The sequence below is a fragment of the Muntiacus reevesi genome, chromosome 1, assembly GCF_963930625.1.
Source record: "Muntiacus reevesi chromosome 1, mMunRee1.1, whole genome shotgun sequence".
Lineage (NCBI taxonomy): Eukaryota > Metazoa > Chordata > Mammalia > Artiodactyla > Cervidae > Muntiacus > Muntiacus reevesi.
Window position 1 is genome coordinate 60,980,488 of NC_089249.1, and position 20,175 is coordinate 61,000,662.

Here is a 20,175-nt window from a genome sequence, read left to right on the forward strand (position 1 = left end):
TGTGCCTCGGACGGCCCTTCACCCCTGATTGTGGAAATCGTTTGATGAAATCGTTAATGAGCTGTGAATTTATTCCTCTCGCTTGCTCTGCTCTGACATTCTCACGTGCTTTCTTGTTGTTTCATTGCTCAGTCGTGTCTGACGCTCTGTGACCCCGTGGACTGTAGCTCACCAGGCTCCTCTGTCCATGGGATTCTCCAGGCAAGAATACTGGAGTGGGTGGCCATTCCCTTCTCCAGGGGATCTTCCCCATCAAGGGATCAAACCTACGTCTCCTGCATTGCAGGCGGATTGTTTACCATCTGAACTACCTGGGAAGCCCTCTAATGCTTTGGGACCACGACAAAGGCTCCCACTGCCATCCATCCCCAGAGGACGTCTCGGGGGAGAAGGTGTGACAGGTTTGCTGACACTCAGGAGGGTGGTGGGAGGTCTTCTCCAAGCCTAGCCCTCCTTCAGCCAAGGGATGGTGAAGCACATGGCAATCTCATTATGGGGTGATCCCGACGGGAGGCTGTGCTTCGGGGCTTCTCTCGTGAGCGTCTGGGAGGCGCTGTTCTTCTGATGGGAGTTCCCGGTGCTTTAGGAGCTGCCATTCTGCAGAGGCGGCGACCAGGCGGGAAGTGACAGTTGGGACTGTCAGTTCGTTGAAGCTCCTGGACAGCTTCGCCCACGTGGTGATGGACGATATGGGGGTGGTGCTGGATTTTAGCCACGCGACATGTTGTGTGTGTGTGTGTTGAACATTTTATAAGTTTGAGAGTGGCTGGTCAAGCGTAGCTTATTTTTCCAAAACACAGCAGCAATTTTTCTGAATACAAGGCTTTTAGATAGTGCTTTTAATGAATGATGGACTATCTCCCCCATCGTGAAGGACTGAGATGTCTGGCTTCAATGTGTGCTGCATGCGGCTTCCATGTGTCTTTAAGTGGATCAGGCTAACCCGTTTCCCGGCATCCCCATCTGCGTCTCCAGTGACAGCCTCCTGTCCTGACCCGGTTCCTGGAAGCTGTCATCCCGAGCTGGCCGTCCACCCACTCTCCCTCTGCTCGCCAGGACCTACTTTGACGTCATGTGTGAATATGAGTGTGAAATATTTTTATTCCCTGGCTCTCTTCTGCCTACTTGTCTTTTATTTAATTCCCAGCATGCGTTATGTTGTGTGTCTTCTCAGTTTATGTTTTTTTGCATTTGAATCGTTTCTCCTGTTTTCTGCAAGGATAAGCCATTTGGGGCCACTTTCGTTTCTCCAGATGCGAGTTTGGAAATGAAACTTTGGACTGAAAGCTAAGCCTGAGGTTTGTCAATGCCTCAGGCCACTGGGCTCTGAATCCATAAAGAGCCAAGAATCCCAGATACCACTTTTTCTCTCCATATTGCAGGCACTTTTTACATATTGGGCAATTTTGACGACTGGTCATTGGGAAGGTGGTCGCTTTTAATGTGAGTGTGTGTGGTGTATACACATATGTGGTGTGTGTACATGTATGTACATGTCTGTGTACATGTGTACATGCGTGTATTTTTCTTGGGTGGTGTATTATGATGACAGTACTTCAAGTAGGAGAAGAAAGAAACAGTTAAGCAATCAGTGATGCTTCATAGCAACAAAAACCACAAACCCCCTTGGAAGACCTCTTTCCTGAGTCTACCATCAGTGGCTCAGATGGTAAAGAACCTGCCTGCAATGCAGGAGACCTGGGTTATATCCCTGGGTGGAGAAGATCCCCTGGAGCAGGAAAAGGCAGCCCACTCCGGTGTTCTTGCCTGGAGAATCCCATGGACAGAGGAGCCTGGTGGGCTACAGTCCATACGATTGCAGAGTCGACTGTGTCTGAGTGACTAAACAGTCAGAGCTCTTGTAAATACCCAAGGCCACCTGCTCATTGAGACTGGCCCAGAGAACGCTGTTACTCTGGAGTGCTCTCACAGAGAGTCTGTGGCAGCCAGGTGGGCCGTGTGCAGGGACCCGGGGGTTCCGGGAGAGAGGCCCGTGTTCCCGCTTCCCATAATTGGAAGACTCCTCAGGGCTTGGGGGTGGGGCAGCAGGGGAGGCCCACCTGCCCCCGTGGGCCCTCCAGACTGTCCGGGACCCTCTACTTCCAGGCACCGGCCTGTCTCACAGCGTCCACTGTGGGTTCTCTGAGGGCAGTGGCTACGGGTGGGTCCATCCTGCCCTGCCCCGGCCCCCACCTCCCAGCTGGCAGGTGCCTGTAGAATGACTGACAGAGCGTCCATCTGTGGTTCCAAGGGCGGCTGGAAAGTTCCGTTTGAATAGGGCTTGGGCTTCCCTGGTGGCTCAGACGGTAAAGCGTCTGCCTACAATGCGGGAGACCCGGGTTCGATCCCTGGGTGGGGAAGATCCTCCGGAGAAGGAAATGGCTATCCACTCCAGTATTGTCGTCTGGAAAATCCCATGGATGGATGAGCCTGGTGGGCTACAGTCCATGGGCTCGCAAAGAGCTGGACACGACTGAGCGACTTCACTTTCACTTGATCACGTGCAGGATTTCCTGAGCCCAGAACGTTCGGCAGCTCCTCGCAGAGGAAAGGGTGGGATTGTGCAAATAAAAAGGCAGGTTCAGCACCTCTCTCCTCTCCTCTTTGGGGGCTGAGGAAGGCTTGGAGCTTGGAGCTGGGAGAGCTGCTGGGGTGGCAGGCGGGCTGGCTCAGGGCTGGCGAGGATGACAGGCCCCTGGGAGCATGGCTGGGACTAGAATCCTGGGGCGAAGGCGAGGTGCTTCCTTGGGGTCCCGGCTCCCACTTCACAGACACGTGGGACTGTAGACGCTCAGTTCCTTCCTCTGCTGCACAGACCACTTCGAGGAACAGGGCCTGGCCCCTCCACCAGCCAGCCAGGGTCCCTGGGGGGCAGCCGCACCGCCCATGCTGGTTGAGGGCTGGGCCCCTGCCAGGCCGCTGTGCTGCAAATCCTCTGCGGACTGCAGCCGGGCATTGCCCACCCCGCCTTCCTCCCCGGCTCTACCCGACCTTCAGAGCTCAGGGCGCTCAGGCCCTCTGGCCTCCCGGTGTGTTAACACTGACCTTGACGTAGGACACCCCCAGTGGACGCAGTCAGTGGGTTCTGACCGCCCAGGAAGCGGGGTGCCTCACCCTTCTGGGTGAGCAGCCAGGATGGCGTCAGCATCATGTGCGTTTGACTGCATTACTGTGGGTTTTGTTTATCATTATCATTTGGATCGTTCTCATTGGTCTTTATTTGCATGATTCTTGGCGTGTGATTTCTCTGACAACGAACCAGTTCTCAGTTTCCCAGCACCAGCTGGCTGTCCTTTGATTCCGTTCAATTCTGACTCTAAGTGTGCAGACCCCACAGGTTAAGGGCTCAGGCCCACAAACCAACCCCCACTTCAGAGGCCAGCCACAGAGGAGTTTGCAGGCTGCCGACTGCAACCTGGGGGCTCCCCTGACCCCTTTCTCAGGTTCAGTGATTTGCTAGAATGATGAAGAGAACTTAGGAAAACACTTCACTTTTACTAGTTAATGATAAAGAGTCCTATTTGCGAACAACTGAGTGGAAGAGAGGTCCAGGACGGGTGGGGGGGGGAGAGGGCAGGGAGGGTACAGGCCCCCTGGGATGGGCAGACCACCCTCCCAGCAGCGCTGGGCGTCCGCTGACCCCAAAGCTCATCACGTCTCGTTGTCCAAGAATTTCTGTAGTCTGTCTTGAGCCTCCTCCCCATCCTGGAGGTTGGTGGGTGGGGCTCAAAGTTCCAACCCTTAATCACGGGATCTACCTGTTGACCAGCGCCATCTTCATACTATTGAGGGGGCCCCATCTGAGTCACCCTGCTAGCAGCAACTCAGGGGTGATACAGAGGGGCTTCTTATGAAAACAAAAGATGCCCCTATCCCTCAAGACACCCCAAGGGTTTAAGAAGCTCTGTCTGGAACCCAGGACAAAGATTGAATATGCACATACACAAACACACACTCACACACACACAGACACACAGACACACACACACACACAGACACACACACACACACACACAGACACACACACACACAGACACACATATACACACACACACACATACAGACACACACACAGACACACACAGACACACACACACACACAGACACACACAGACACACAGACACACACACAGACACAAACAGACACACACACATACACATACAGACACAGACACAGACACACACACACACACACACACACATGTATGTATTGTTGTTGCTCAGTTGCTCAGTTGTCTCTGACTCTGCGACTCCATGGGTCACAAGCACGCCAGGCTTCCCTGTCCTTCACCATCTCCCAGAGATTACTCAAACTCATATCCACTGAGTCAGTGATGCCATCCAACTATCTCATCCTCTGTCGTCCCCTTCTCCTCCTGCCTTCAGTCTTTCCCAGCATCAGGGGGTTTTCTAATGAGTCAGCTCTTTGCATCAGGTGGCCCAAGTATTGGAGCTTCAGCTTCAGCATCAGCTCCTAATAAGTATTCAGGACTGGTTTCCTTTAGGATGGACTGGTTTGATCTCCTTGCAGTCCAGGGAGCTCTCAAGAGTCTTCTCCAGCACCACAGTCCAAAAGAATCTATTCTCCAACATTCAGCCTTCTTTATGGTCCAACTCTCACATTCATACATGACTATGGAGAAATCATAGCTTTTACTAGACGGACTATATATTTAAAATGAGCATTTTTATTAAACTCTTTATCAAATTTGTTACAGTATTGCTTCTGTTTTATGTTTTGGTTTTTTGGCCACGAAGCATGTGGGATCTGAGCTCCCTGCCCAGGGATCAAACCCACCTCCCTGCACCGGAAAGCGAAGTCTTAACCAGTGGGCCTCCAGGGAGGTTCCCCAAACATGTTTTCTAATACGCCACCGTAAAACCTCTCTAAAATGTTACCGTGAGTTATGTGTTGGTTGTAAAGCGAGGCGCCCTCCTGGGACTGAGGTTTATCTGTACAGAAGACAAGATGTATTTGGACTCGTCTTCCCCACCTCCCTGCCAGGAACACACATTTCAGCTCCCGTATCAACAGCAGACCTGAGATCCCCTCCGATTCCCTAGGATCCTGGTGCCAAATGGCCCCATTCGTCAACCAGTCCCGAAAAATCGATAGTGAAAACGCTCGGTGAGATCTCTAAGCTCCCGCCAACCCTCTCCTCCCCTTCACGAATGAAGAATGGCCGTGGGGGAACATCGAACCTCACATAAGTCACACTGAGGGGGCACAAACCATTTGCCCAAGTGATTAAAAAAAAAAAACTTCTCAACCACCCGCCTCAGCTGGTCTCCTCTGACTGTTTTGCTCCGTCGGCAAAACTGCTTTAAATTACACCATGGCGGGGCTCGCTGGGCCTGCTTCTCCCTGCAAGTTTTTCTCCGAGTCCCTCTGCTTAAGTTCTAATCAGACTGTAAAAGGAGGAAGGAGGGAGCCTGCGGTGAGGGGAGCCTGCCTCGGGGGTGACTGCCTCTTAGCTCTGCAGGTGGAACGCTCCCCACAGACCCCGCTGGGGCAGGCCACCACCCGGACCCGCCTACTTCCGGCCCCACCTTCTTCCGGCCCCGCCTTCTTCTGGCCCCACCTTCTTCAAGCCCCACCTTCTTCCGGCCTCGCCTTCTTCTGGCCCCACCTACTTCAAGCCCTGCCTTCTTCCGGCCCCGCCTTCTTGAAGCTCCACCTACTTCCGGCCCCGCCTTCTTCCGGCCCCGCCTTCTTCCGGCCCCGCCTTCTTCCGGCCCCGCCTTCCTCTGGCCCCGCCTTCTTCCGGCCCCATGCTCTGGGTTATTTTGTTTCTCTCGAAAAAAGTGACGTATTAGTCTCTCAGCCCTGCCTGACTCTTCGTGACCCCATGGACGGTGGTCCACCAGGCTCCTCTGTCCATAGGAATTCCCAGGCAGGTATACTGGAGTGGGAAGCCATTCCCTTTTCCATGGAGTGTTCCCGACCCAGGGATTGAACCTGGGTCTCCTGCTGTGCAGGCGGAGTCTTCACCCTCTGAGCCACCAGGACTCTCCCTTGAGCAGATTGTAAATGTGGCTTTGAGGGTCCCCAAGGCAGGGGCCTGATCACCGTTCCCACAGGGAGGCAGTTGAGGGTGGGGAGGGCAGCCCCGCAGCTCCAAGCTTTCCTGAGAACACTCCTGGCTTGAAGTCCACCCCCCCCCCCCCCCCCCCCCCGCTCCATTCTTGACCATCCACGCCAGGATCTGGAATGCTCCAGGGTCTGTGAAACCAGGTCTCCTGCCCTCTTGGATCTCAGCAGGTGAGCAGACAGCCCCCTGGGGCTCTGACGTGGGCAGTCACAGGAGCCCGAGGTCTTCTGTCCCCCGTGCAGGTGTTCTCAGGTCAGCCCCACGTTCTTGCCCTGCAGGTGACTCTCCAGAAAACCCTGCACTCCACGGCTGAATGTCCCAGGGTAACCCTCAGGACTCATCATTAAAGCCAGTCAGCATAATGCCTGTGAGGTTTTATCCTGAGGATTCCTCTGTAAACTGAAAGAACTATGGTTCAAATGTTTCCGAAATAAAAAAGGGACTCAAAAGGACCCTAGATATTCCTACCACTAAAAACAGCTGGTGGAAGTTCAGAAATTCAATTATACTTGGTCCCGTATCAAGGGGCAGACGAAAACTTAATTTGCTTCAACGTTTCATATAGTTCCTACAAGCGTCTTCTCTGCACCAAGGGAAGGAATATAGCAATAACAGTTCATGTTTGCCAAGGGCTTTATCGTCACCAAAATGCTGTGGCCACCTCTGAGGTCATGATGTCACCGCAGGAGGCGGGTTTAGGGGCTCGTCCTTTGGAGGAGTGGGGTGGGGACAAGGTGAGACGGTAGAGGTCATCGAGATGCAGGCAGATCCAGGGCTTTAGTTGTGACCTCTGGACTGTTTATCTCCTTGGAAGTTAAAAGATCTGTTGATAAGGCGTTGAATGCCCATTTTAAAAGACAGAGACGGAAGGGGACAAGTGTATCACCACAAAGCCGGGAGGGCTGAGCTCCAGAGAAAGATGCTGGGAGGAGCTGGCTCTGTGCTCACTGGGCGGGGCTTCCTGAAGCCACTCCCCCCCACCCACCGCACTCTCCTTTCTCATCCAGTCTTGCGGGGCTGCACAGCCCCCAGCTCTGGACATGGGTACCTGGGCCCAGAGGCCTTCTCTTCTCTCCAGTGACCCCTAGCCATCTGCTTAGACCCACTCCAGTCACCCCCCAGCCATCTCTCCAACCCTCGCCCCTTCCTGATTGTAGCGTTCACACCCTGGGAAGGTTTGCAGGGGGCAGGGCAGCCTGGGTAGGGGCAGAACCTCGGGTGACGGCTCCCCCAGAGTGGCTGGAAGTCCAGGGGTGAGCCCTGCTCAGGCTTCAGGCTCTGAGGGCATCACTGAGAGATGGTGAAGGCCGCCCCGCCCTGTGGACACCACAGATTCGAGAAACTGGCGCTGCTGTGCTGAGTCCATTTCTGCACTAGATCTGCCTTATGAGGGCAGATCAGTGTGGCCTGCACCCGGGTCAGTCCATACAACGGCCTCATGCAGGTAGACTCCGCTGTCCAGCCAAGGGAAACACTGCGTCCTCGAGAACATGAGCTCCAGAGCTTGGGATGCCCACGTCCCCCCCATCACAGGGTCTCCACAAGTGTTCACTGGGTGAATGGGTTTTTCAGCCAAGGAGACGCAGACAGACGAAGGTTAACTAGAGGGGGGGTCTTGGACCTTAGCGCTTGAAGGCGCTGTGTCCTCACCAGTGAATTCGGGATCGTAAGCCACTGGTTATGGCGCAAACTGTGTCAGTCCCCAAATTCCCCTGTTGGAGCCCTAACCCCAAGGACCTCAGATGTGACTATGTCTGGAGAAAGGCCAATGTTAAAATGAGGTCTTTAGGGTGTCCCCAGTCCAATGTGACCGGTGGCCTCATAAGCAGAGGAGATTGGGACCCAGACACACGGCCACATGAGGACAAGAGGACGGCTGTCTGCAAGGCCAAGAGAAAGGCCTCGAGGGGGCCAACTCTGCTGACCCCTTGGTCTCCAGCCTCCAGAGTTACGAGAACATGCGTTTCTGTTGTTTGAGCAGCACGTCTGTGTGGCTTGTTACAGCAACCTGAGACACGAGTCCAGCGCCGCGCAGGGCAGCGGTGACGGTTCAGTGATGCCACCTGGCCCCACATGAACTGTGGCTGCCGTTGAAGGGGGGTTGGAGATGGTGAACACAGCGTGTCCCCCCTCCACCCCAGGCTCTGGCTCCCCAGGGATGGTGTCTGTCTCTGGGCCGTCTGTCTGGATCGTCTGACCACCCCAGGCTCCGGTGGGAGGAGGCTCTTCCGCAAGAAAACCATCAACATCCTCCCAGGGGACCTCTGCTGTCCTGTTCTTTGCAAACACTGTCAAACCCTAGAATATTCATTTACTTCAAGTCGGTGCTATGATTTCCAGAAATTAAACGCTGACATCAAATGCTCTGACCCCCCCAACAGCCAGTCTGGCCATGATGCCAACAGAACCGGGGGGTGGGGGGGGTGACGTGGGTTCCTGGCACCGCCCTCTGCTTGGGGCTCCTTTGACCACTGCAGGTCGATACGAACAATGCTGTGAAGACGCTGATGTCTGTCGTTCTTGCTGCGCTTGGGTACCTTGCCCGCGCGGCTCGTGTCTTCTCGTGTCATCCTTGCCGGGATCGCAGGTGCTGTTCCCCTCTGACCTGTCCTCCAAGTGAGGGGCTCTCCCAAGGTCACACAGCTTAGAGGGAAGCCTGGAGGACCAGGGCCAGCTCCGCCGGCTCCAGAGGCTGCCCTTGCTTCCTCCCAGTGTCACCAGACGCTGACTTCTCACTAATTTGCTGATTAAGCCCTGGTAGTTGGCGTGTCTTCACATGGCATCAGCCTGCGGAATGGCAGGACCAAAGCGTTCGGGCCATCTGCCCCTGAAACCTGTCCCGGTCGCTTTCCTTCAACTCTGCATCCACTTGCAGCGGTGGGGGGCGGGGGGAGTGGAACCCGGCCTGCACCCCTGATGGCGGCCCCTCCCCTCGGAGAAGACCCTCTCAGGCCAGGCCTGGTTGTTTGTTGGGGGCAGAAAGTGGCTGTCTGCTCAGGAGCGGGTGGTGTGGAAGGGTCCAAGTCCAGGATCAAGGAGCAGCTCTTGGGGCCCGGGGGCTGGGCCAGGGGCGCCGCTCTCCTCTTTGCTTGCATCTGTGGGTCAGCCTCACTCTCTCTCCTCTGCTGACATCCTCATCCAGGCTGGAGGCCAGCACCAGGGCAGGGGTCCTGGGCTCCAGCCTCTGGAGCAGGTGCGGGGCTGTGGCAGCTTGCCCTGGGGGGCCCTCACTGGGGTCCCTATGCTCCTGCTTGGCCAGGCCCGCCATGGTCACCTGCCCCCCCGGGGCCCTTGGCCATCTCACGACAGCGCATCCCAGGGGGTCGGGGCCACGTCAGCCCCAGGTCACCTCTCTTGTTCTGGCAGAGGCCTCCCCTCTGTTCGCTGGGTCCTACAGGAGCCCTGGATCCCGGGGTGTCTGGGTGGGGGCAGGCACAGCCACACAGAGGCAGCTTCTTCACCCCAGGGGGCCTCTGAACACTGGGCTCTATGACCTGTGACCTCTATCCTGGCAGATGTTCCTGAAAGTGTCTAATCTCAGCCTCCAAAATATTCTGGCACCTATCCCTCAAGACGCCTCCTGGTCCCCATGCTCAAAGTTGGAGACTTTCCTGATCTGCTCTCTGCTTAGGCCAGTCAGTCACTCTCAACTGGGGGTGCCCGTGCCCCCAGGGAACGTTCCACAGCATCTGGAGACACCCTGAGGGTCACGCCTGGGGAGCTGCTCCTGGAGCAGTGGGTAGAGACCGCCGTCGTGGTCAGCTGTCCAGAGCGCCAGGACGGGCTCCATGTCAGGAGCACTGGGGCGGAGACGCCCAAGCGGGTTCCCCAGGGCTCCCTGGTCCCCCGTGGGGCCGGAGCAGGTGCTGGGAGAGACGTGAGCTCTCATTTGGACTTTTTGTGCATTTCTGTTTTTTATCCTGAAAATGCATTATCCTTATAATGAAAAAGTAGACATGATTTGAAAAATTAGGGGAAGATGCAAACACCATTTGCTTATCATCCTGGGACCCAGGGGTGTTGTTTCTATGCCGGAGCCCACGCCTGGGTGGGTGGAGCCTGGGGGGATGGAGTGACTCTCTTGACCCCTGAGTTAGGGGTGCCTGTTGGCAGGTGATAGATGGGGTTCCCAGGCCTGCCATCTCCCATCACGTCCGCTGGAGGCCTCAGGACCTCTCGCAGCCCTGATGACTCACAGCCTGATGACCTGCGGGAGCCGGGCCGGTCCTACCAGGCGCCGCCCTCGGGGCCATCATAGAGGGGCTGAGCCCAGGGATGTGACCTCACCCCCGAGTATGATGTGGGCAGGATGACTGCCACGTGCTGGGACCCGAAGCTCTGCCCCAGGATACCAGATCCCACCCCCGGAGGACACTGGGGACAATCCCCGTGTTCACACTGCCCCGGGTGCCCTCTGGAAACAGCCCTGTGCTCTGTGAGTATCAGGTGGAAGGCGCTGTCACCGCTAATTAGCTCACGTGAATAGTTTCTCCGAACCTTGAGGCCAAGGTCCTCTGTGCTGGAGACTTGGCAGGCGGCTGGCCTGCAGGTGACCTGCAGCCGTGAGAGCAGACAGGCAGGAGACCCCTTTCCTCCCTGAGACTAACGGCTATTGGTCCCACCGGGTTTGCTGACTGCCTTGTTGCCATGGTTATGCTGTGATTGACGGGCTGATGTAAGCATGAAACACTCCCAGACTCACACTAGTGCTCGCCATGGGGCATAAGATGGCTCAGAAACTCCCTGCCTGTAACACGGTCTATCTTAACTTCCTGCTGCCGACATGCTTCCTGCAAACGGCATTGGAGGCTGGGAGGATCGTTTGTCTTCAAGGCTGGCGCAGAGAAGGACGTTTGACCACAAGGCTGAGCCTGCCTCCCCATCCCACGAGCTGGTCCACTTTCTCCTGCTCCCCCCAGAGCAGGGGCTTTCACGACCACCCCCAGCAGAGCCGAGGGACTCCCAGACCACCTCCATTCGGTGCTCTGTGCCCCCACAGACATGCCCACCCCTCGCGCCAGGCAGAGGAGCCGGGGCCCCGCTCAGTCATCCATCATGTGTGCGTGCTCAGTCATTCAGCTGTCCCTGACTCTCTGTGACCCCATGGACTGTAGCCCGCCAGCCTCCTCTGTCCATGGGATTTCCCAGGCAAGGATACTGGACTGGGCTGCTGGTTCCTCCTCCAGGGGATCTTCCCAACCCAGGGATCGAACCTGAGCCTCCCGTGTCTCCTGCATTGGCAGGCGGACTCTTTACCACTTGAGTTGCCTAGGAAGCCCCAGGCGCCCACTGACCGGTGACCAAATGTGTGATGAGCCCCTGCAGGGCAGTGGGTACCCTCCAGGCACCAAGGCTCGGAGGCGCAGAGGCGGGGCCTGCCTCCAGAGGCCATGGCTGTGAAGGGAAACCCGAGTGTGAGGCCTGGCCCCTTCCTTGTGCTCTGTCTCCTGGTAGGGAGCACGGCGTATCTGTCGGCCTCGTTCCCAAAGGCTTTGCGTTTCTTTAAAGTCATAAGATGTTCATCAGTGTGAAGTGAAGTCAGTTAGTTGTGTCTGACTCATTGCGACCCTGTGGACTGTAGCCCACCAGGCTCCTCCGTCCATGGGGTTCTCCAGGCAAGGATACTGGAGTGGGTTGTCATTTTCTTCTCCAAGGGATCTTCCCGACCCAGGGATCGAACTCAGGTCTCCCTCATTGCGGGCAGACGCTTTAACCTCTGAGCCACCAGGGAAGCCCGTGACAAGATGGTCATTAACCATCAATAATTGAAGCCTGGATCTCAAAGAGATATCTGTACCGCCATGTTCACTGCCAGGAGAGGAAAGTGACCTAAATGCCCAAAGAGGGATGCGTGGACCAAGAAGAGATGATAGACACATGCAGAAGAACGTTATTTACTCTTGAGGAAGAAGGAAGTCCTGCCAGTTTTTATAACATGGATGAACCTGGAGGAGGACCCGATGCTGAGTGAAATAGATACTGCGTGATCTCACTTAGGTGTGCAATCTAAAGCGGTCAGACTCACAGAGGCAGACTGCGGAATGTTGGGGGGGTGGGCTGAGCGAGGGTAGGGGTTGGGGGGAGGGGAATCGGAAGGTGCCGGTAAAGGAGAAATTTCGGTTGTGCAAGATGAGTGAGTTCCAGGAATTGGGGATGGACTACAGAACCTGGTATTTGTAGTTAATATGCTGTTTCGTTAACTTAAAATTTTGCTAAGAATACAGATCTTATGTTAAGTATTCCTCTCTCTTGCACACACACACGTGAACATAATAAATAGGGCAGGAGGAAAATCTGGGAGGTGATGACTATGCTTACAGCATAGATAGTGGTGATGGCTTCAGGGTGCACACTTATCTCCAGATTCCATGGGTCATGCACATAAAGTATGAACTGTTTTGTACGCCAGTCATCCCTTCATAAAGGGTTGAAGCCATTGAAACCCATTGTCTCTGACTTCTAACACAGAGCTGTGGTCTGCTAAACCTTGTCAAGATGGAAGTGGGTGCTAACCCAGACTGCGGGTGGGGGTGCTGTGAGCGTCCTGAGGAGGTGGGGTCCACCCAGCCTGGGGTCCCCACGGGGGCTTCCTGGAGACACGACACCCAGAATGGGTCTTGGAGGAGGCATGGGGTCAGTCTCTGCTTCGGTTTCTGTTTGATTTGCTGGGACCCCTCTTCCAATTCCATCAGGGCTTTGGTATTGAGGACCAGCTTGGAGATGGGACACATCTGCTTCATTTTCAAGACTGGCTTCTCCACGAATCCCCCAGAGAGGCCACCCTGCGTCCTGAACAGGGTCAAGTTCTTGCTCTGTACCTCCTCAGCCCTGGGCATCCTTCCCTTAATCACTGGGCTCACACTCGTTTTCCGTTTAACATCTGAACTGCAGCAGGTGGGGAGGGGGTCCAGGGCCCAGCACAGAGCCCACCCAGCTGCCCATAGACCTGCCACCACTTAAGGACAGGAACTTCTAGGCCCCGAGGCCCCATGAGTCCCGCTATTGACATTCATCAGCTTGAGAGAGAAGGCTGGTTGTGGTCAGGCAGCAGGAGTGCAGAGACCAGGGTGGGTGGGTGGGGCTGTGGGCTCGGGGGGCCAGGGGCAGGCTGCAGGCCTCTGCTCCTCCTGGGCCCTCTCGAGCACCGTCCGGAAGGGTGGACACTCAGGACTTTCCCCCGGCCTTTAATTGAGCCCAAGCTTTCAGCATCTCGAATGATATTTGTCAATTGTAAGTCATGTTTTTTTTCCAGCAAAGCTTGCACTCTGAAGAGTGTCGTTTTTCCAAAAATTGAAAGTAGACTTTGTGCATTTTTGTGTTTTTGATGTTAACTGGAAGTTGTTTATGAAAATGACAGCTCCAGAATCTCTGCTCAACAGAAACGACGGAGGGGAGGCCCAGGCGGTTTAGGGAGGGGGGAGCAGGGCCCCAATGCCTGGTCGGTGGCCCCGCTGGCCAGGTGCCCCCCCTGACCCCTCCTCTGGTAGGCACCTGTGAGTCCCTCAACAGCCCGTGGACTCTTCCTGGGTCTGGCTGAGTCCTGGGCATTTCACTCGCCCCTCTCTCCCTGGTAAGCATCCCACGCCCTTGCTGAGGAGCCTCAGCTGCCCCCTGTTCCCTGGGGACCCTCAAATCACACCCTTTCCCCAATCTTCCTACTTGGAGGACTCTTGCAGTAAATTGCCCACTGGATGTCTCCCCTCCCCGATCCCACCATTCAGCTGTGTTCCTATTTTAATTGATGGGATTATCCCTTAAGAAACTGCCAAGGCTGGAGCCTTTGAAAAGCATCTCTGATGCATCTATTAACTTGTGAACCACATCTGGAGGGGCTTCATTTTTGCAGATTCTACCTTCAAGGAGCTCTCCCTGACTCTCTGTCACTCTTGATCTAGTCACGGACCTCCAGGTCTCCAATGGGGCCATTCCGTGTCGTCCTCAACTCCCGCCCCACCCCGACCCCCGTCTCCGCTCTCCCATTGGGCTGAGCTCACCGAGCCCAGAGGCGTGTCCACAGCCCCTTCCCGTGGGACCTCTGGCCCATCCAGCCTGCCGGCTGCCCAGCCTTACAGACCACGGTCCCAGAAACGCTCTGGGCCCCAGTGGGGCCGTACGCTGCCCCCCACCCCGCCTCTCCTGGCCTCCTCCAGCCTCCTCACCAAGACCCCTCAGACCAACAGGACCAAGCCTTCCCAGTGGCCCTGGAGTCACCAGCCTTCTGCAGGTTCAGCTGCCGGCTCCGTGGGGACACTCGTCCTGCCCCTCATCCCCGGATGTCCCTGTCCTCATTAAGCACACCCCAAGCCACCTGCCTGTCCAGGTGAGCGCTGAGTGGCTGCAGAAACTGCTTCCGTAAAGAGGGGATTCACAGAGTGCGTCTGTTGGCAGAGAGGTTTCCGGTAAAAGGTCCAGATCATCACCGGGACCACCTGTTCCCACGGGGTCTGTGGTTACAGAGTTTATCACATCCCCCATCGGACTCTCTCCTTAACTCTGTGCTCCTGTCTGGGGAAAACGTGACTGCACTTCAGCATTTGGCAACCTTGGAATGAAGCATATATTTTACAACTCGGACAAGTTAAGGGTGTTTCTCTCTGTCAATAAACCATTTATACTTTGAGGAAAAGTCCTACACGGAGATACTCGATCATGCAATTCAATACAAAGGCCTAGGAGGGAAATGCAGAATTAGTTTTCTCAAGGAACTTCTCATTAAAAAGTTCCAGAAAGCCCTAGAATTTATCATTTAGAAACAGATACTTAAGACTATATAATCAACCCTAGCAAGGAGAATATGTGTATATATATATATTTTTTTTCTTTACCAATGAATTATATTTAGAATCTAATTGAATATGTTCCACTAGTTGTGCGGGAAGTTGTTATTTGCCATTTTCCTGTTCTTTCTTACTAAAATAACTTTGGTGTTGGGGGAGCAATGTGTCATCTAGAATAACTATACTTCCTGTTTCCCTTTGCCGTTAAGGGTGATCTTGTGACACATTTGGTCAATGAAAGGTAAACAGATGCCATGAGAGATTCTAGGAAATGTCTTAGTCCCATCACTTTTCTCTTTTGTTCCTACTGGATTATAGGTGTGATGGCTGGAGCGGCAGTCACCACTTTGAGACCTGGAGGGAAAAGCCTGACACTTTGGAAACGCCGAACCAATGCCAGCCACCATGCATCTGTGAACATCTCATTTGGTTCAGTTCAGTCGCTCAGTCGTGTCCAACTCTTTGCCACCCCATGAACCACAGCATGCCAGGCCTCCCTGTCCATCACCAGCTCCTGGAGTCTACCCAAACCCATCTCATTAGGTGAGAAAAATAAATTTGGCTCAGTCATTGTTTTCTGTTGTTCTTGTTGTTCCTTGGAGTTGGAGAAAAGCATCTCACAGTTGTGTTTATCAGCTCCTGCTGCTGCAAGAACACACCCCGGCCTGAGAGGGGCTTACAGAGCAGACATGTGCTTCTCACACTTCAGGAAGCTGCAAGTCCAAGGCTGAGGTGCTGCTAGATTCGTCTCCTGAGGAGAGCTGGCTTCCTGGGTGCAGATGGCCACCCTCTCACCATATCCTCACCTAGGGGAGAGAGAGGAAGACCTCTTTAGCATCTCTTCCTCCTCTTGTAAGGACACTAATTCCATCAGGGGACCCCACCCTCTCGCGACCTCATCCAACCCTAATCACCTCCCGAAGGCCCCCATCCTCTAGCACCGCCACGCTGGGGCTTCGGTGCCTCAGTTTGGAGGGGAGGCGAGCACCTGGCCAGTGTGCCCTGTGCACCAGGAGACCCTGGTTTGGGGGGAGATGTCACCTGTGCCCTCTTCACGGTCAGATACGCCGGGACAAAGCTCTGTGCTAAGGGCTGTTTAAGAACTGCAAATACACTTAAACATATTCTGTACTTTCAGCATTGTGTAGTGAAAAAGAAATATTTTTACTATTCCCTTCTTCATCTTTCTCCAAACCCCCAAACCCCAGCAAGGTTGCAATTTGCCACTTGGGGAAACATGAATAATGGGAGTTTCCCTACGTTGGAAGGTCACTGGCAAACCCAGGGAAGCTTTAAAAGACAACAGCTTTCTGAGGGAGTGCAGTCACTGTCCTTGCAGTGGAGACTCTGTTGAAAGAGGATGGAAAGTGTGGGATTAACAGATGGTGGCGTCTAGAGTCGACGGCCTAGAGGTGTGGACCATGGGAGGTTTTCCTGAGAACCTCCGTTTGGAAGGAAGGTTTGAACTGGGAAAGAGGCAGGGATGGGTGACCGCCTCTGGCCACTGCATGGAACTCTCACGGGGTGGGGACCGCTCTTGACCAGCTCCACCCTCCACTCTGGTGACCCTAGCATCCACCTAACGGCTGGAGAAATTCTGGGGCCCTCAGCTTTCCTCCCCATCCAGCGGGGAGCGTCTTCTGGACCACATCCGGCAGGGTGTACAGAGCTCCGGGGCGACTCTAACGAATGACGTCACTGGGGCTCCATTCCCTGGCTTCTAGTAAGAGGTGAGAAGCCCACATCTGGTCATTTTCTGTACACTATGCCGAGGAAACAAACATCTGTCATAGGCGAGCAGACTTCAGAACTCTTTCCTGTTTAGAAACTAAGCAAAAAAGGCAGACTTTTGAAAGGGAATCACGTTGACCCCACTGCATGTTTTGCTGGTAGGAGACCAGCAATGGTGGAGGACAGGGCAGCCTGGCGCGCCGCAGGCCACAGGGTCGCAAAGAGTTGGAGGTGACTTAGCGGCTGAACAACAAAGGAAACACGAAAGTTCAAAACCAAGGTGTCGGCGGGCCAGCATTCCCTCCGGGGCTGCAGGGAGGATCTGCCCCTTGCCTCCTGTCAGTTGAGCAGATCGAATCAGAACATTTTGGAGGAGCAGCTGATGAAACTTCGACACAGCCAGTGCATTCAGGTTGGCTGAGATGCTGTCCCCGTATCTGCTGTGAGGCTCCTCCCAGCAGAGAAGCCCAGTAACATAGCTTCCCTTGCAGGTGGTGATCTTACAGACCAGACAAATCACACTTTCAAGAAAGAAGATGATCTTGTAAAAAGCCAGGACCTAGGAGACTGGTCTGTCCTTTTTTTTTTTAAAAAAAGATAGAAATCACCATTTCTCTCACTCAGAGAGATGGTTCCGTTATACCTTGGTCTAGTGGACAAACCTCTTGAAACAATCTGTCGGCTCTCATCACACCGACAGCATCTTGCCAGGAGGCCTGCAAACGTGCTTTTCCAGTTGAGGAGAGCAGCAGAATCTTCTAGATGGAGAATAAGTTGTCTGTCTGTCAAGCCTGCCTTTTCTCAGCTGCGACCGAAGTTGCGCCTCTGAACTCCGGTTTCCCCTTCTCTGAAACAAGCAGGTTGGGCTGGCTTATCTCACATCGTCCTGAGCTCTGATTTTCTGGTTCTGCCTGGTGTGACAGGTGACCCTGCTCTCCTGGGCACGAGGACAAGGAATAAAGATCTGGGTGATGGAAGCGGCTGACGCTCCGCGGACCCCCGGGGGTGGTGGGTCCAGCCCTGGGGAAGACATGGCCTCCAGAGTCTGTGTGGCAGGTGCAGGCGCTGCTGGAAGCACGCTAGGTAGACAGTGAAGGTCATCTCTCCCAGCAGGGCCACGCAGGTGATGGATTGAGCCAGGCTGGGGCGAGAGATATCCATCTTTATCAAAGTGTGTGCACGCCAGCCAATTACGGCCAGAAATGGCCTGGAGCTAAAAGCTATTACTGAAGTTCTCTCTCTCCAGCAGAGCCTGGCCAGATGGGGCCTTGGGTAGGGGCTCGGTGAGGCAGAGAAGCCTTCAGAGACTCGGAGTGGCCTTGAGCGCACGTCGACCTCCTGGGATCAGAGCCCTATGCTGTCTGCGAGCCGTCAATCAGTCATGCACGGATGGACCACTTCTTTCACTGCTGAGGCTACACCGCTGAGCTCCCCGGGGCGAGGGGGGAGCCCTGTGTATTCACGGACGGGTCTCAGATCCAGGACCCTCCGTGGCGCGTAGTGGGCACACACTCATCATTGAGGGAGGGAGGGAGGGAGTGGGGCAGGCGGACTTGGCAGAGGAGCCTGCCTTCAGCTCTTCCCCCTCATCACTTGGGCCCCACTCGGGGCCCCTCCCTCGAGGTCAGCACGGCCACACCTGTTCCCACGCCGTCAGCAGCCACCGCCAGACGAGCCCCTGCCCAGGGCAGGTGGGGAGTGCTGACGGTACCTGCGGTCAGACACTCTTTACTATTTCATTTACTGAGCCTGGTGCCCCACGGGCTCCACCATCACTGCCCACAGCCCTGGACCACTGCCGCCTTCTCCCTCCTCTCCAGCTTGAGAACGCACCTCTTCCCCACTGGGTCACTGCATTCGCACAATCTTGCCTGGGTTTCTCCTATATTAAAACGGTCTTTCCCTCTCCCCCCAGCTCCAGGCTCTGTCCTGCTTCCTTGACAGTAAACCTCGGTGAAAAAACACACACCCAGGCCCACTCATCCTGTTCAGTCCACACCCATCTAGTCCAGTTGGGCTTCTGGGGGCAACCGCTTACCTCGTGGTCACCAGGGACCACTGTGCCGCTAAACCCAGCGGTTGCTCTGCAGACGGTCCACACGAGCTGCACTGGCGGGGCCCGGCAGATGCAGGCCCTCCCTCTCCTGAGACGCTCTCTGGTCCTGCCTGTTGGCTGGCTTCCTCTCAGCTCTGCTGCGGGTGCCTCCTCTGACCCACCCCTTGATGCCGGAGCAGCCTGGACTTCACATCCCGACCCCTGCTCTCCTCTACTCCCCTCTCACGCCCTGGAGGCCTCGCAGCTTCACAGCCATTGACGCCCCAGGGACGCCTGGCTTGCTGTGTGCAGCCCAGATCTCTCCTGCGATCTCCTGATGGTCTGTCCGGCTGCCTGGCTGACGTTGCCACCTCCTTGTCTGGAGGCATCTCAAGCTTGCTCCTACGTGGGCCCACTCAGCTTCTCCCGCGTGTAGGGCTGGGCCCACACACTTAACCTCTCCCCTTTCCAGCTGCTCAGCCTCAGAGGCATCGCAGCTTCTCTTTGTCTGACGCGTCTCCTGCAAATATGCTCAGAAATGCCCAGCACCTGACCATTTCCCACAGCTGCACGGCTGGTCCAAGCCACCACCGACTCTCCCCTGGACTAGCAACACAGCTTCCTAACTGGTCTGCCACCTGGTCCCCATCATCCGAGGTCAGCTCGATCACCAGAGTGATCTTTTAAAACTCCTAAGTCATAGCATGCCTCTTCTTGCACAAGCCCTCCTGTGGATCTCATCTCGATCCCGGGGAAAGGCAGACTCTTGCAGAAGTCCGGAGGCAAGGCTCTGTCCCGACTTTCCCCTGCTCGCCTTACTCACCCGCCGTGGTCCCTCAGGATCTCCCGACACGGTCTCCCCGGAGCCTTTGCCCTGGTCTTCCCACCACCAGGTTGCTCTCCCTCGGGTCTCCACGTGGCTCGTTCCGGCAGCTCCTTAAGTCCTTCAAGTCAGAGCATCACCCGCTCCACGTGGTCTCCCCTGACACCCCGTAAAGGCAGCCCCCCTGTCCTTCCTGACTCCATCTTGCTTCTTCTCCCCACACACAACCTCCGCAATGGACCGAATGTCCTGTGTTCTAACCTCCAGTGCGATGGTCTTGGGAGGTGGGGCCTTGGGCAGACGATGAGGTCACGAGGGTGGGGCCCTGCACTTGAGATTTGTGCCCTTATCAAGGGGACCCGAGTGAGCTCTCAGCCCTCTCTGCCTGTGAGTCACAGGGTGAAGTCGGCAGTCCGCCACTGGAAAGAGGGGGCCCAGGTCAGAACTGGGACATGCTTGTCCTTCCAGCCCCCAGACCTGGGAGGAATCAAGCTTCACCGTTTAGAAGCCACCCAGTCTGGGACCTTCTGTTGTAGCGCCTGAACTGAGACAGCCTTCTCATGTGCTTCTGAACGAACTTCCCGTAATTCGGTTAATTGTCTCCTTCGGGAGAATCAAACTCCCCAAGGGCAGGTCTGCTTCTCTGCCTCACTCTGCTGTGTCCTCGGCCCCTGGGATGGTGATCGGCTCACAGAACACCCTGGGTGGAGAATACCC

General features: G+C 55.4%; 1 non-coding gene across 1 annotated transcript; it reads left to right on the forward strand.

The window, feature by feature from the left end:
* The first annotated feature begins 2,288 nt into the window (after positions 1 to 2,288).
* TRNAC-ACA (transfer RNA cysteine (anticodon ACA)) lies at positions 2,289 to 2,360 on the forward strand. Its single transcript has one exon. It is a non-coding gene; the product is annotated as a tRNA-Cys (tRNA).
* The last annotated feature ends 17,815 nt before the right edge of the window (positions 2,361 to 20,175 follow it).